The sequence below is a fragment of the Cyanistes caeruleus genome, unplaced genomic scaffold, assembly GCF_971803275.1.
Source record: "Cyanistes caeruleus unplaced genomic scaffold, bCyaCae1.hap1.1 HAP1_SCAFFOLD_81, whole genome shotgun sequence".
In the NCBI taxonomy this organism is placed as follows: Eukaryota; Metazoa; Chordata; class Aves; order Passeriformes; family Paridae; genus Cyanistes; species Cyanistes caeruleus.
The window spans coordinates 2,121,412-2,138,714 of record NW_028255891.1 but is presented as its reverse complement, the minus strand read 5'-3'; positions in this window follow the sequence as shown (position 1 = coordinate 2,138,714).

The following is a 17,303-nucleotide window of genomic DNA, read 5'->3' as shown; positions in this document are numbered from 1 at the left end:
AGTGTTTTATAACAGTGTATTGTGGTTATTTCAATAATATACGGCAAAGGGGTATTAGGATGATAACAATAATTTTCTGGATTTATCACAAAAGCAAAAATCTCTCACCATCTATCAGATCCTTTTCAAATTGTCCTGTTTGCACATCTTCCTGTAATGCAACCTCAGTGAAATTTCTTTCAAAGTTGTAACACTCTGTACAAATCCCTCTTGGGGATCGACCCCACTTAGAATGTGCCCACCACTTTTCTTTACACACCTTACAAATGTAACATACAAAAGGATAACATTCACACTCTGGTACTGTATACAAGATTTTCATGTGAGAGTTCATCAGATCCCGTCTCTATGTTGATGGTAGAGAGCGAGAAGTATCTGCAGAATTTTCTGGATCAGCTGAAGGTAAATCCCTGGGATCAGCAGGTTTAGTCCATCGGCTCGGCACCCAGACAGGCCCTGTGGGGGTAGACACACAAAGATAACCACGTCCCCAATACAGTACCTTGCTGGGACCTCCCCACAGTCCTGTTTTTGGATCTTTATAGACCAATCGGTTTGCCCTAGCATTTCTTTCTCCTAAACCCACATCCCATTTGTGACTACAAATATGGATAATAGCAAAGGCAGCAGTCCTCAACTTTACTGCTCTTTGAAGCTGCAAAAACAGTTCATATAAACGAGGATTTTTTACTTCCTTTATGTCTGCTTTTTCAATATGTTCACTCACTCCTGCAACATATAAAGAATCAGTTACCACATTAACAGGACCCTTAAACTGCACCAAAACCCAAACAACAGCGACTAATTCCAGAGTTTGTAATGTGTCCTCCTTTTGAGCTGGAATAATGTGATGATTCCATTGTCCTTCTGAATTTTGCCATGTAGCAGCAGCTGTGGGAGATTTCTTTCCAGCATCAGTGAACACCGTTGATGCCCCTGGTAACAGCAAAATGATTGTTTGGGCTTTTCAATCCAATTCTGCTGGCCTATCCATCGTAGTGGTATTCGAGGCACCTCCTCAGTACTGACCACACTGCTGTTGTCAAGCAATGCTTCTTGCAGTGTGGAGCTGTGAATTAAATACCAGTCTAAAGTGTCCTTTTTTATTGGTATCTGAATGACAGCTGGATCTGCACCCATAATTTGTCACAATCACTTCTACCTTTGTTTTATTAAATCTGCTAAAATTTCAATTTTTTGAATTAAGGTATGTCTCTGTTGTAGTGGTGGCAACAACCACTCTAGTAGCCATATCTCCCCTGTTTTCTTTTGTTGCTGTGTTAAAGCACCGATGAGATGTTGAGGTCCAAACCATACAGTAAAGTTAATGTCGAAGTCTGGATCTCGCCTACGAACAACACCTGTCTGGATACCGTCCATTATTTTATTGAGAGCTTCTTCTTGTTCACTGGTGACCTGTATAGGTGCTGTAGGATCAGTACCTTTCAACAAAGGTCATAAGGGTTGTAAAAGTTCATTAGAAATACTCACAACAGGTTTAAGGCATTGCAAATCCCCCAGCAATCGCTGAGCATCATGAACAGTATGAAGTGACGTGTTCAATGACAGTTTCTGAGGGGCAACATACTGCTCAGTTAAAGTCCCCCCGAGATATTTCCATGGGGATGACTGCTGTATTTTCTCAGGTGCAACAGTCAGTCCATTCTGAAGTAGTTGTGTTTGAATGTCTTTAACTTGTTAATCTGCAAAAGGTTGTGACTGAGCAAAAAGAACGTCATCCATATAGTGATAAATAATAGTTGTAGGCCACTGAACACGTAGTGGTTGCAAAGCATTATCAACATAAAGCTGGCACAAGGTAGGAGAATTACGCATACCCTGTGGTAAAACTGTCCATTCAAATCTCTTGTCTGGTTCTGCTCGATTTAATGAGGGCAAGGTAAAAGCAAATCTGCAAGTATCCTGTTCATGCAGTGAGATAGTGTAAAAACAATCCTTTAAATCAATTATTAACAAGGGCCAATCTCTTGGAAACATTGCAGGATTGGGCAAACCAGGTTGTAGCGCCCCCATTGGCTCCATTTGTTCATTTACTGCACGTAAGTCATGCAGCAATCGATATTTTCCAGATTTTTTTTTTATAACAAAAATAGGGGCATTCCAAGGACTTGTTGACAACTTTAAATGTCCTTGTTGATATTGTTCCAGCACTAATAGATGAGCTTGTTGCAGACTTTCCCTTTTTAAAGGCCAGTGTTCAACCCATACTGGTTCCTGAATTATCCATTTACGTGGGAGTGGGAAAGTCCAAACAATGGCCTCTATTCTAAAGGGTGCTCATTGGTCAAAATAACACCAAGTTGGGACAAAATATCTCACCCTATTAGACATTGAACCTTGTCTGGTAATGGAACAATTGACAAAACAGAATTGATGACCTTCCCATCTAATTGTATCTGGATTTGTGGAGACCTTTTTGCCAAAGTTAAGCCTCCCACCCCTGTAACAGTAACCATACTGGACAACAAAGGCCATTCCTGGGGCCAATACTGTGGAGCAACAATACTTGAGTCTGCCCCAGTATCCAATAGTCCTTCTAATTGGTGGGATTCTCCGTTATAATTGGGAACAACTTTTCGCTTGGGTCGAGTGTTTAAGCCCAGGGTAAGCAATGTAAGTCCTCCTGTAGAACCAAATCCACCTGTACCCTGTAATTGATTTTTCAGTGGTGTCAATTGATGGGTATATTGTGGTACTGGCACCAGTTGTGCAATTCGCTGTCCCTTATCAATTCTGACTGGTGGTGCCAGTGTATATGCCATGATATATATTTCACCAGAATAGTCCACATCAATTACTCCAGGTAAAATAAACAGTCCCATTAGACTAGCAGATGAATGTCCCAACACTATTGCGCCCACAGCTTTTCCATTTATTATCACTGGTCCCATAATTCCCATGGGAATCTTGTAGGGCTGAGATGTCAATAAATCCACAGTCACTGAGGCTGCCAGGTGTCGTGGTTTTAAACCAGTAAGTAAAAAATTACTTATTTCTTGTTGTGAGATATGGATTAGAACAAGAGCAAAACAGGCTTAAAACTTAAAAAGAATAAAGACAGTTTATTAACAAACTACAAGAATAAGAACACCAGAATAAACTTTCAGAAAACCCCCTTATCTTCAACATCTTAACTATTCTTCTGTACACATGACAACATAGAGACAAATAACTTTAGGACTCTGGTGGTTAAAAACAGTCTTAATTCTTGCTACAGTCTTTTCATCAGTCTTTGTAGAGAAACAGAAGTCTCTTTCTGTTAACTTACGGAGTTTCTCACAAGAAAACTATTTTTTGTCATAGTTTTCTATTTCTCTAATGCCTGCTGCCCAGAAATCTGTCATTAGATCTTCTCCTCCCATTTCACATCTCTCCGAGGTGTGTATTGGTCACTGAGCTTAGGGATTTTATTTTTAAGGATAAGTCATTCAAAGGCAGAAGTCTTCTTCATCTGTCTCTGTGAGCCTTCCTGGAAAACAGTTTTCTCTTTGCCCCCCAAAGCTTCAAAATCTTCACTCAACTCAATTCCAGCAACTCACAGTATCACAAGTACTCTCTGTCTTTTGCTCAAAAGTTACACTTTGAATACTCTATTCTTCCCAACACTCATCATGAATTAAAGGAGTCTTTTTATACTATTATTGTCTATCTCCATAGCTTTAACAGAAAGATATTTCAGCTGTAAAGCATCTCCTTATTCTCTCTTTCTTATTTAAACTTAACTCTTTTCTTCACTGTTTTTGGTGGTTCTATGATGTCTTCTCTATGTTGATTGTCTCTCTCTGTTTTTCTGAGAAAAGGAGTAATCTGTATGTTTATCCAGGTAGTAAAAGAATTAAAAGCTTTAGGAAAACTGCAAGAGTTCATGGTGTTAAGTTTCAGTCTAGCAGCTAAAACTGAAAACCAAGCTTGGCTGACGAGCGCTGCTTCTCTTCCCTCTCCCCTCCTCCACCCCGCGGCCTTGTTGGCCTGGAGAGGGAGGGAGGAGGCTGAGACAGAGCCTTGTTACCTCCTCAGAAGCCGGAAACCAAAGAGAATAAGAGAATTCTGTCTGTACTTCTTAAGGGGGTGTTTACAAGTTGAATTCACTTTTTAATAGTCAGATCTGCTGTCAATTCTTGGAAATGACTCATAATTGGTCAGGAGGAAAAACTCCCATCAGCCACTAGCAGCTTCAACTTCTCTTCTTTCTAAGCTGTCTTAAAAGTAAAGCTACCCTATGACAGCTCTCTTGTTCTCTTTGGTTTCTGGCTTCTGACGAGGTAACAGGCTCTGTCTCGGCCTCCTCCCCCCTCCAGGCCGGACAAGGCCGCAGAGGGCGGGGGGGGAGAAACGGAGCCGGCCGGCCTGGCTTCGTTTGCAGTTTCTGCTGCTGGACTGAAACCTGACACCATCAACATCTGCAGCTTTCCAAGACTTTAACTCTTTTACTACCTGGATAAAACGTACAGATTACTCCTTTTTCCCAGAGAGACAGAGAGAGACAGACAATCAACATAAAGACGACATCATAAAACCATCAAAAACTGTGATGAAAGGAGTTAAGTTTTAGATGCGGAAGAGAGAATAAGGAGATGCTTTAATTAAACTGAAATATTTTTCTGTTAAAGCTATGGAGATGGACAATAGTGTTCTGAAAAAGAGCTCCTTTAATTCATGACAGAGTATATTGGGAGGAATGGAGTGTTCAAAGTGTGGAATTTGAGCAAATAGTGAAGTGATTGTGATGCTGTGAGATACTGAAACAGAGGGAGAAGTAATAGTTGAAGATTTGTGGCCTTTTGAGAGGCAAAGAGAAAACTTCTCTTTCCAGGGAGGCTCACAGAGACAGATGAAGAGAACTTTTGCCTTTGAATAACTCATCCTTAAAAATGACATCCCAAGACTCATTTGACCCATAACACACCTCAGAGTGATGTGAAATGGGAGGAGTGAACTGCTGACAGATTTTTTCCAGGCAGCTGGCATCAGAGAAATAGAAAACTATAACAGAAATGGTTTTCTTGCGAAAACTCCATAGATTAGCAGAAGACTTGTGTTTCTCTACAAAGCTGATGAAAAGACTCTAGCAGTAATTGGGAGTGTTTTAAACACCAAAGTTCCAAGTTTTTTGTCTCTATGTTTTCATGTGAACAAAGGAATGGTTGGGTAGTGGGGGAGAAAGAGGTTTTCTGGAAGTTATTCTGGTTTTCTTATTCTTGTAGTTCTGTTAAAAAACTTTCTTTATTCCTTTTAAGTCTCTTTTGCTCTTGTTCTAATGTATATCTCACAGCAAGAAATAAGTAAGTTTTCTTGTAATTTTTTAGCTACTGCTTTAAAACCATGACATTTATTTGGTGCGTTGGCTGGGAAATGAAATTAGCAAATCTAAACCACAACATTGTGCTGCACCCCAGGGCCAGGCTCTGCCTCTCTTTGCTCTGGCTGCTGCTTCCAAGCTGTCCTCTGTGATTTGGATTTGCAAGCCACCTCTCTGACCAGCTTCCACTTTGCTTGAAAAATTCAGCACCATGTTGGGGGCTGAACAAGTCCCAGAGCTGGGGAGAAGGATTTGAGATGCAATTTGCATCCCAGAGTTGTTACAGTGGGGAAAATGTCCCATCCCTCCTGTGCCTGGAGCTGCTAATCTTGTTGCAAATATTGAAAACCTCTTTAGCTTCTCTCATTCTACCTAAATTTGATGACTGCTTTGATTTCACACCTCTTTCATGCAGGTTTTTCCTCTGTCCTTGGCTAGAATTGTCAGGCCTGAGAAATTTTGTTGAGCCTTGGGACAGCTCCCATCATCACTCCCTGCTCCTAATGCTGCTTTGAATTCTCTTGGGAATGTGAGCATGAGGGAAACTGGGGGGACTTTAGTGAGAGGAAAAGTGAGGCACAGAGGCTGAAGTGCAAATGCAGAGTGTGCAGGGTCAGCACAGTCTGCAGTGCTGTGGGGATTTGGGCCATGCAAACAGATGTTTCTTCTCTGGGAATGGCTGATTCCTTTGGTGTGTCTCCTCCTGAAATTGCTGTGCACCAGGGCTGGTGCCGGAGCTGCAGCAGCACAAAGTTGCCAGGGAGCCGTGTGGGAGCCAGTGGGAATCATTTCTTTGCTGCTTTGGATGAAAAGTTGTGACATGAATCTCAGTGTCAGGGAGGTGCCACGTTCATGCTGCTGCAGTGCCCACACACGGTGTCTGGAGACAGCTCAGGAGAAAAGGAAGAAAAGCCAGGATGAAATCCCATGTGCTACTGAACTCTATCAGAAAGTGCTTGGAGTGAAGTGTGTGAAGTGACTGGGGAGAGCTGGATAGAAAGGACGGCTCTGAGCAGTGTGTGGTACATCATGACATCCTTGCAGTGATCTTTGCACAGAGATGAAAAAGTATCAGTTTGCATGGTCTGAATCTGTGGGTCTGGAAATTCTGCGTGTTGCACAAGCTGTGCTGAGCTCACCTGGCTCTGAAATAGCTGAAATATCATCTCTGCACCTTAGGCAGGAAGAGCATCAGAGTTGTGAAGAGATGAATAAAAATCAGTCGTAACCCAGAAGCAAACCTTGGCAATAGACATGTGTGGCAAGTGAGGAGACAAAGCTTTCATACTTGTCCTGGGAGAATGAATTCAGCAATAAAAAATCCTGTCTCTTGGCATTAAAATACTTTAGTTTCAGCTCTACCCCAGCCCATCAATGTCCCTGTGTGGTTGGGGGTTGTTCTCCCCCTGTAGCTCTCTGCAGGTTGGTGCTAATTCAAGATGTTCCGGCAGGTTCCAAGGTTTTGGTGCCTGAGCAGGGAGTGCAGAACAGGGATTACAAGTGCTGACATTTGCTGTGCTAGAAAGTCCAAGGGACAAATTTGTGCCAATTAAGGTCTCCCTTTTAACTAGGAGGAACAATTGATGTTGTGCTTGTAGCAGAGTGTGGTGAGAGAGGGGGTTTCCAAAGGAAATCTTGGTGCATGTGGGCCAGAGGCCCTGTGCTGAGGCTCCCTCCAGGCTGGCTCCAGCCCCTCAGGGTGCCCAGGAAGCAGGCTGCCCGCAGCCCAGTGCAGCCTCCTTAGCCCTGGGGCGAGCCAGGGTAGAGCCATGGATGAGGCTGAGCCCTGCTCCCATGTGGGATGCCATGGGACAGGGCCCACTGGGATTTGCCCCTCCAGCTACCAAGTGTGTGCAGAGAAACTGCAAGGAGAGGGTGAGCTCTGTCAGTGGGACCCCCTGTGCACAGGGAGCCCACTCCTGGGGTGGCTGTGCCAGCTCCCGCAGGGACATCCAGCCCTGGGAACCTGGAGCGAGTGGAAAGCACAACTTTGCAAATGTGCCCGAGGCAAATGCAAAGAGAACTGGGGTGTGAAAAACAAAGAATGTTTATTTGTAGAAGAAAAGGAACAAGAATGAACTACACAACATATTTACATTGTAAGAATATTGATAACAACAACAACAACAAACTATAGAACCTATTTTCCTAAGAACATATCTAACAAAACTACATGAAACGTATTTACAGAACACTACAGGAAACTCTAAAACATCTATCTGAACACAACAACTGTAAAACGTATATACAGCAGGGTGGCATCTGTGTCCGGGATGTGCCTCAGTCCTGGAAGAAAAACAAGTAGCACGGTCAGTGCAGTCAGGCATGGAGGGGTGTTCCATGTGCTGCCAGGCTGGGACACTGGCACAGTGGGACTCTGCTGCCAGAAGTGAGGCTGGCTGGGGCTGGGGGCTGTGGCCCAGGCACTGGAACAGGGCTTGTGTGGCCCAAAGCAAGCCCAGGCCAGGCCAGGGATGGCCAGCAGAATCCAGTGCATGGGCTAGCGTGTCCCTGAGCAGGGAGTGCCCAGCCCAGCCCCAGGCTGGCAGCAGGGGACCCACTCTGCCTGTGGGGAGCACCTGCCTGTTCTGCTGCTGGCATCGCTCTTCATCCCAACACCATGTCCTCCTCCTCGTCTTCCATATCAATATCCATCTCCTCAATGTGCTCTTCCATGTCCACCTCCATTTCTTCCTCTCCCATCTCCTGTCCATCCACTTCCATTTCCTCTTCTGTATCCATCTGTGTATCCACTTCCATCTCTTCCTCCATCTCTTTCATATCCACCTCCATCTCCTCCTCTGTGTCTGTGACAGCCTGCAGAGGTAGCAAAATCTCCCAGTGGGGTCCCTTTCCCACACTATCCCACAGAGCTCCAGCCCAGCCATGCAGCTGCGGGGTGTCCACCTCCGTGGAATAGTACCATACCTTCTTTGGAGCAAATGCAGACATCCTGCAGGGATGGAGAGCAAAATGCACACACCGGGGAGCTTTTGGGACTGCTGGGGGTATGAGGGAGCAGGTGACAACAAGGTGACAGGGGTAGGCCTGGAGCAGGGTGAAGAGCGTGCTGACACAAGGAGCCAAGGGTTGTGTTGTGGCCGTTGCTGGATGCTGGAAGTTCTAGCTGGAGCGTGCACTGTGACATCAGTGACAGGAGCCCAGGCCCAGGCTGAAGTGGACAAGGGAGATGCTAGAATGATGGAATCCCTGGGTGCTTGGGCTTGGAAGGGACCCTAAAGACCATCTTGTTCCAAGCTGAGCAATCTTCCCCCAGAACAGGTTGCTCAGAGCCCTGCTCCCAGCTGGCCTTGGATGTTGCCAAGGATGGAGCATCCCCAGCCTCTGTGCCCAGCCTGGGCCAGTGGCCCAGCAGCCTGAGTGGAAAAGAGCAGCTGCATTAGATCCAACTTCAATCTCACTCCTGCAGTTGAAAGCCTTCTCCTCTCTGTGCCCATCTTTCCTAGAGCTGCAGGGAGGCCTCCCCAGCCCCTTCTCTTTCCAGGCTGAGCATCCCCAGCCCCACATGGACAGCACTCAGATCCGTGGGGGTCGAGGCTAAAGGGTGGCAAACGGCATCAGGAAGTGAGAGATGGAAGCTCTTGGAGATGGAAGGTTTGCCTCTAAATGGAGAAAAGAAATGAAAGTGGAGGGGAAAATGGTGGGACTCTGGCTCTGTTCTAACTGGGGAAGATTTTCTTTTCTTCTTTTCTGTTGTGCTGATCGATGTATTGTTGTTTGAAAGGAGATTTGGCAAAATATCCATTGTCTTCTCCACTAATAAAAAAACCCCACCAAATTCCAGTAAAATCTGACAAAATTCCCACCAAAATCCCACAAAATGGCAGAAAAATCCCACAAAATTCCCTAAATTTTGTTTAAATCCCAGAAATTGCAGAAAAAATCCACAAAATTCCAGAAAAAATCCACAAAATTCCTGAAGAATTCCACAAAAATTAATGAAAAATCTCATAATTCTTTAATTTTTCTTTAAATCCCACAACATTCTAGAAAAAATGCACAAAATTCCAGAAAAAACCCAACAAAATTCCCTGAATCTCCTCAAATTCCCACAACTAAACTCCAAACTCCATCCAACAAAAATCCCTCAAAATTCTTTAAATCTCCTGAAAATCCCACAAAATTTCAGAAAATTCCACAAATAATCCACAAAATTCTACAAAAAGTAACTAAATTCTCTAAATTACCTCAAATTCCCACAAAATTGCAGAAAAGCTCCACAAAATTCCCTAAATCTACTCATAATCCCACCAAATTCCAGAACTATACCACAAAATCTCCTCCAGTTTTCAAAGACAGCCAGAAATAACCCTCAAAATTCCAGAAAAAATCCACAAAATTTCAGAAAAATCCCACGGTTTCCCAAATCACTTCAAAATTCCTTGATATTCCCTAAATTTTCTCAAAATTGCTTAAAATTCAAAAAAACCCTACAAAATTCCAATAAATTCCACAAAAATATTTAAATTTTCTCAAAATTCCACGGAATTCCAGAAAAATTCCACAAAAATCCCACAAAAGTCCACAAAAATCCAGGAAAATCTCACAGAATTCATTAAGTTTCTTCAAAATTCTACAAAATTGCACAAAAATGTTCAAAATTCCACAAAAAAATCCACAAAACTCCAGTAAAATCTGATAAAATTCTACAAAAATCTCACAGAATTCAAGAAAAATTCCACAAAATTGCAGTAAAAATAGATAAAATGACACAAAAATCCCAATAATCCCATGTAATTCTACAAAAATCCCACAGAATTCTTCAAATTTTCATAAAATCTACCAAAATCTAGAAAAAATCCCACAAAATTCCCTAAATCTACTCAAAATTCCACCAAATTCCAGAGCTATACCACAAAATCTCGTTTCCACCGATGGCCAGAAATAACTCTCAAAATTCCAGAAAAAATCCACAAAATTCCAGAAAATTCCTTCAAAGTTCCAGAAAAATCCCACTAAATTCCCCAAACCTTGCAAAATTCCACAAAATTCCAGAAAAAATCCATGAAATTCCCTAAATCTCCTCAAAATCCCACAAAATTTCCCAAAAACCCCATGGTTTCCCAAATCACCTCAAAATTCCTCGAAATTCCCTAAATTTTTTCAAAATTGCATAAAATTAAAAAAATCCCTACAAAATTTCAAAAGAATTCCACAAAAATATTTAAATTTTCTCAAAATTCCACAAAATTCCAGAAAAATTCCACAAAAATCCCACCAAAGTCCACAAAAAATCCAAGAAAATCTCACAGAATTTCTTAAGTCTCTTCAAAATTCCACAAAAAATGTTCAAAATTCCACCAAAAATTCACAAAACTCCAGTAAAATCTGATAAAATTACACAATAATCTCACAGAATTCAAGAAAAATTCCACAAAATTGCAGTAAAATCTGAAAAAATGACACAAAAATCCCAAGAATTCCACAAAAATCCCACGTAATTCTACAAAAATGCCACAGAATTCTTCAAATTTTCTCAAAATCCAAAAAAATTCCAGAAAAAATCCCACAAAATTCTACAAAAAAACCCAACAAAAATCCCTAAATCACCTCAAAATCCCACAAAATTCCACAAAACTTCCACAAAATTCCCTAAGTCTTTGCAATATCCCACAAAATTCAAGACAAAAATCCAAATAATTCCACAAAAATCCCCCAAAATTCCAGAGAAATTTCAGAAACTTCCACAAAAATCCCAGAAAATTTCCTACATTTTCTCAAAATGCCATGTGTGATGGATTGACATTTCAGAAAAGAAAAAGGAACACCTAAGGAAGTTGAAGCTGCTGGAGGCTGAGAGGAGTTTTTCTCCTGGCCCATAAGAGGCCATTGCTGAGAAGTGCCAGCAGTCTTGACTCGGTCAAAAATCTCTACAAAATTCCACAAAATTCCACAAAAATCCCACAAAATCATTTAAATCTCCTCAAAATTTTACAAAAAATCTAGAAAATTTCCACAAAAATCTAGAAAAATTCCCAAAATTCCATACATTTCCTCAAAATCCCATGATTCCACAAAAATCTTACAAAATTCCCTAAATCTTTTCAAAATCACACAAAATTATTTAAATCACCCCAAAATCCTGCAAAATTCCAGATGGATCCCTCAAAATTCCACAAAACTTCCACAAAATTCCATACGTCTCCTCAAAATTCCAGAAAATTCCAGAATAATCCCACACAATTATTTAAATCTCCTCAAAATCCTCTAGAATTCCAGAAAAATTCTACAAAATTACCTAAATCTCATCAAAATCCCACAAAATTCCAGAAAAAATCCACAAAATTCCAGAAAAATCCCACAAAAATTCCTACATTTTCTCAAAATGCCACGTCTGATGGGTTGACGTTTCAGAAAAGAAAGAGAAACACCTAAGGAAGTTGAAGCTGCTGGAGGCTGAGAGGAGTTTTTCTGCTGGCCCATAAGAGGCCATTGCTGAGAAGTGCCAGCAGTTTTGCCCATTGCAAAGTGCCATCAAGCTGGGAACAGCACTTGAAGCCCTAAGGCCGGCAATTTCTCTTGGCTCTCTTTGCTTTGCGCCTTTTGAAGAGGTAGCAGGGCTCGGCTTCAGCCTCCTTCCCCCCAGGCCAGCCAAGGCCACGGGAGGGGAGCGGGGCTGGCCGCAGCTCTGCGCTTCCCGGGGAGGATGGAGACTGGCAAGTGCCAGGAGCCCCTTCTCAGAGGCTTGGCTGGGCCTTGCACAGCGGGGCTGCCGGGCCAGGCCGCTCCCTGCCTGGCCTGCACTTTGTGCCGCTGCTCAGTTTCACCACAGGCTGCCACTAAAGGCAGGGAAAGATAGCAGCTTGCAGCTTTGTGCTCAGATAATGGCCACACTCCCCACAGCAGCCATGGGGAAAAATCATCTGTGTTCCTGAATGCCAACAATTTCATCCGATTTCACTGGAATTTTGTGGGATTCTCTGGAATTTTGTGGGATTTGGAGGAGACTTGAAGAATTTTGACGGACTTTTCTTAGATTTTGTGGAAATTTGTTGGGCTTTTGTGGGATGTTTCTAGAATTTGGTAGGATTTTGAGAAGATTGTGGGAATTTTGTGGTATTATTCTGGAATTTAGTTGGATTTTGAGAAAATTTAAAGAATTTTCTGGGATGTTTCTGGAATTTGGTGGGTTTTTTTTGAATTTTGTGAAAATTTCTGGAATTTTGTGGGATTTTGAGGAAATTTGAAGAAGTTTGAGGGATTTATCTTAGATTTTGAGGGAATTGGTGGAGGTTTTGTGAGATGTTTCTGGAATTTTGTGGGCTTTTGAGGAGACTTGAAGAATTTTGTGAGACTTTTCTTAGATTTTGTGGGAATTGAAGGTGATTTTGCGGGATTTTTCTGGAATTCTGTGGACATTTGAGGACATTTTGTGGGATGTTTCTGGATTTTTGTGGGGTTTTAATAACATTTAGGGAATTTTGTGGGATTGTTTTTCTGGAATATTCTAAGGCTTTTCAAGAATTTTGTGGGATTTTTAGGAGCTGTGGGAATTTTGTGGGATTTTTCTGGAATTTTGTGGACATTTGTGTAGATTTTGTGAGATGTTTCTGGAATCTGTTAGGGTTTTGAAAATGTATAGGGAATTTTGTGGGATTTTCCTGGAATTTTGTGGGGCTTTTAAAGAATTTTGTGGAAATTTGAGGAGACTTGAAAAATCTTGAAGGACTTTTCTTAGATTTTGTGGGAGTTGGTTTAGATTTTTTGGGATGTCTCTGGAATTTGGTAGGGTTTTGAGAAGATTTAGGGGATTTTGTGGGAATTTGAGGAGATTTTGTTGTATATTTCAGGAATTTTGTGAAATAATGAGAAGATTTAGTGAATTTTGTGGGATTTTTCTTGAATTTGGTGGTCATTTGAGGACATTTTGTGGGATATTTCTGGAGTTTCGTAAGGTTTTGAGAAGATTTAGTAAATTTTGTGGGATTTTCCTGGAATTCTGTGGGGCTTTTTAAGAATTTTGCGGGGTTTTGAGGAGACTTGAAGCATTCTGAGGGATTTTTATAGAATTTTGTGGAAATGTGTGGAGATTTTCTGGGATGTTTCTGGAATTTGGTAGAATTTTGAGAAGATTTAGGGAATATTGTGGGATGTTTCTGGAATTTTGTGGGATATTGAGAAAATTTTAAAAATTTTGTGGGATGTTTTTTGAATTTTTGTGGAGATTTGTGTAGATTTTGTGGGATGTTTCTGGAATTTGGTAGTGTTGTGAGAAGATTTAGGGAATTTTGTGGGATTTTTCTGGAATTTAGTGGGGATTTTAAGGAATTTTGTGGGATTTAGAGGAGACTAGAAGAATTTTGAGGGATTTCTCTGAAATTTTGTAGGAATTGGTGGAGATTTTGTGAGATGTTTCTAAAATTTGATAGGTATTTAGAAAATTTAGGGAATTTTGTGGGATTTACCTGGAATTTTGTGGGGCTTTTCAAGAATTTTGTGGGATTTAGAGGAAATGAAGAATTTTGAGAGATTTTTCTGGAATTTTGTAGAAATTTGTGGAGATTTTGTGGGATGCTTCAGGAATTTTGTGGGGAAATGAGGAGATTTATGAAATTTTGTGGGATTTTTCTTGAATTTTGTGTACATTTGTGGAGATTTTGTGAGATGTTTCAGGAATCTGGTAGGGTTTTGAGAAAATTTAGGGAATTTTATGGGATTTTTCTGTAATTTTCTGTGGATTTTCAAGAACTTAGTTTGATTTTTCCATAATTTTGTGGACATTTGTGGACATTTTGTGGGATGTTGCTGGAATTTGGTAGGATTTTGACAAGACTTAGTAAATTTTTTGGGATGTTTCAGGAATTTTTTGGGATATTGAGATTTAGGGAAATTTGTGGGATTTTTCTGTTCGATTTTGTGGGAATTGGTGGACATTTTATGAGATGTTGCTGGAATTTTGTGGGATATTGAGGAGATGTGAGGAAATTTGTGGGATTTTTTCCATAATTGTGTGGACATTTTTGGACATTTTGTGGGACGTTGCTGGAATTTGGAAGGGTTTTGAGAAGATTTAGGGAATTTTGAGGGATTTTTCTGGATTTTTGTGTGACTTTTCAATAATTTTGAGGGATTTTTCTTAGATTTTGTGAAAATTGGTGGAATTTTTGTGAGATGTTTCTAGAATTTTGAGGGATATTGAAAAGATTTAGGGAAATTTGTGGGATTTTTCCGAAATTGTGTGGACATTTGTGGACGTTTGTGGACATTTTGTGGGATGTTGCTGGAATTCGGCAGGGTTTTGAGAAGATTTAGGGAATTTTGTGGGATATTTTTTGTACTTTTGTGGGTCTTTTTAAGAATTTTGAGGGTTATTGTGGAAATTTGTGGACATTTTGTGAGAAATTGCAGGAATTTGGTAGGGTTTTGAGAAGATTCCAGGAATTCTGTGCTATTTTTTTAGAATGTTGTGGAATTTTCAGGAATCCTGTGGGATTTTGAGGAGATTTGAAGAATTTGAGGGATTCTTCTTAGTTTTTGTGGAAAGTGGTGGAGATTTTCTGGGATGTTTGTAGAATTTTGTGGATTTTTGTGGAATTTTGTGGGATTTTGATGAGACATTGACATGGTTTTAAAACTGAAATTAAATAACTACTAGAAAACGTAGTTACTTTTTGCTGTGAGATAGGGATTAGAAAAAGAGCAAAACAGGCTTAAAACTTCAAAGGAATAAAGAAAGTTTATTAACAAAAGTACAAGAATAAGAACACCAGAATAAACCTCCAGAAAACCCCTTTATCCCCCACTACCCAACCATTCTCTTGTTCACATGATAACATAGGGACAAAAAGCTTTGGAACTTTGGTGTTTAAAACAGTCCAAATTCTTGCTAGAGTCTTTTCATCACCCTTTGTAGAAAAATAGAAGTCTTCTGCTAATCTATGGAGTTTTTCACACAAAAACCATTTCTGTTATAGTTTTCTATTTTCCTGATGCCAGCTGCCCAGAAATCCTGTCACCAGTTCACTCCTCCCATTTCACATCACTCTGAGGTGTGTATGGGTTAATGAGTCTAGGGGTGTCATTTTTAAGGATGAGTTATTCAAAGGCAAAAGTTCTCTTCATCTGTCTCTGTGAGCTTCTCTGGAAACAGAAGTTTTCTCTTTGCCTCTCAAGGCCGCAAATCTTCAACTATTACTTCTCCCCTCTGTTCCAGCACCTCACTGTATCACAATTACTCCACCTCTTGCTCAAAATCCACACTTTGAACACTCCATTCCTCCCAATATACTCTGTCATGAATTAAAGGAGTTTTTTTTCAGATCACTATTGTCCATCTCCATAGCTTTAACAGAAAAATATTTCAGCTTAATTAAAGCATCTCCTTATTCTCTACCTCTTCTGAAGCTTAATTCTTTCCTTTACTGTTTCTGATAGTTTATGAAGTCTCTTTATATGTTGATTCCTCTCTTTTTCTCTCTCTGGGTAAAAGGATTAATCTGCAAGTCTCATCTGGGTAATGAAAAGGTTAAAATCTTGCCCAGGCTTTGTAGATGGTTCTGTGATCTCTGCCGGAGCAGCGGCTGGAGCTGTGTGCGCTGGAAGATTCTTCATGGCTGCTCTGGAGAGTGTGGTCACTGTCTCAGCCCGCCGCAGCTCAAGAGCTTTTTCTTTCTTTCCTGGGCAGTCTGTGGTGAATTCAGTCGCAGCAAAAAGTGCAGCCGAGCCAGGGAGCGGCCTGGCCCGGCCAGAGCCCGGGGCAAGCCCCGCAGGCCCCATCTCCCGGCCGGGAGCCGCGGCAGGCCCAGCCCAGCCCCTGCCCGGGCCGCATGGGCTGGGCCGGGGACGGGAAGCCAGCTGGAGCTCAGTTACCTTTCACAGCCAGCAAACCAAGAGACAAAGAAATTCCCAGCCTTAGGGCTTAAGTGCTGTTCACAGCTTGATCTCACTTTGCAGTGCTTAAAACTGCTGTCAATTCTTAGAAATGGCCAGCTGTTGGCGAGGAGACAAACTCCCATCAGCCACCAGCAGTTTTAACTTCCTTAGGTGTTTCTCTTTGTTTTCTTCATTGCCAATCAATCACAAAACCCTACCGAATTCCAGAAACATCCCACAAAATCCCCACAAATGCCACAAAATGCCAGAAAAATCCCTCAAAATTCTTCAGCTCTCCTCAAAATCCCACAAAATCCCATAAAAATCCCACAAAATTCCCTAAATCTTCTCAAAAGTCTACCAAATTCCAGCAACATCCACCAAAATGTCCTCAAATGTCAAAAAAATTCAACAAAAATGCCCTAAAATTCCCTAAATATCCTCCTTATCCCCCAAAATTCATGAAACATCTCACAAAAACTCCTCAATTTTCCACAAAATTCCAGAGAAATCCCACAAAATTCTTGAAACATCCCACAAAATTCCTAAAGAATCCCAAAAAATTACCTAAATCTTTTCAAAACCCTTCCAAATTCCAGAGACATTCCACAAAACCTACACAAAAATCCACAAAATTTCAGAAAAATCCTAGAACATTCCCTAAATTTTCCCAATACCCTAACAAATTCCGAAAACATCCCACAAAATCTACAGAAATGCCAATATTTTTGAAAAATCCTACAAAATTCCCACAGCTCCTCAAAATCCCAAGAAATTCTTGAAAAGCTTTAGAATATTCCAGAAAAAATCCTACAAAATTCCCTAAATCATCTCAATATCCCAGAAAATTCTAGAAACAACCCAGAAAATCTCCACAAATGTCAAAAAAATTCAAGAAAAATCCTACAAAATTCCTTAAATCTTCCCAGAACCATACCAAACTCCAGAAGCATCCCACAAAATCTAAACTAACTCCCACTAAATCTAAGAAAAATGCCTCGAAAATCTTCAAGTCTCCTCAAAATCTCACAAAATTCTTGAAAAGCCCCACAAAAATCCAGGAAAATCTCACAGAATTCCCTACATTTTCCCAAACCCCTACCAAATTCCAGCAACATCCCATAAAATCTCCACAGATGCCCATAATATT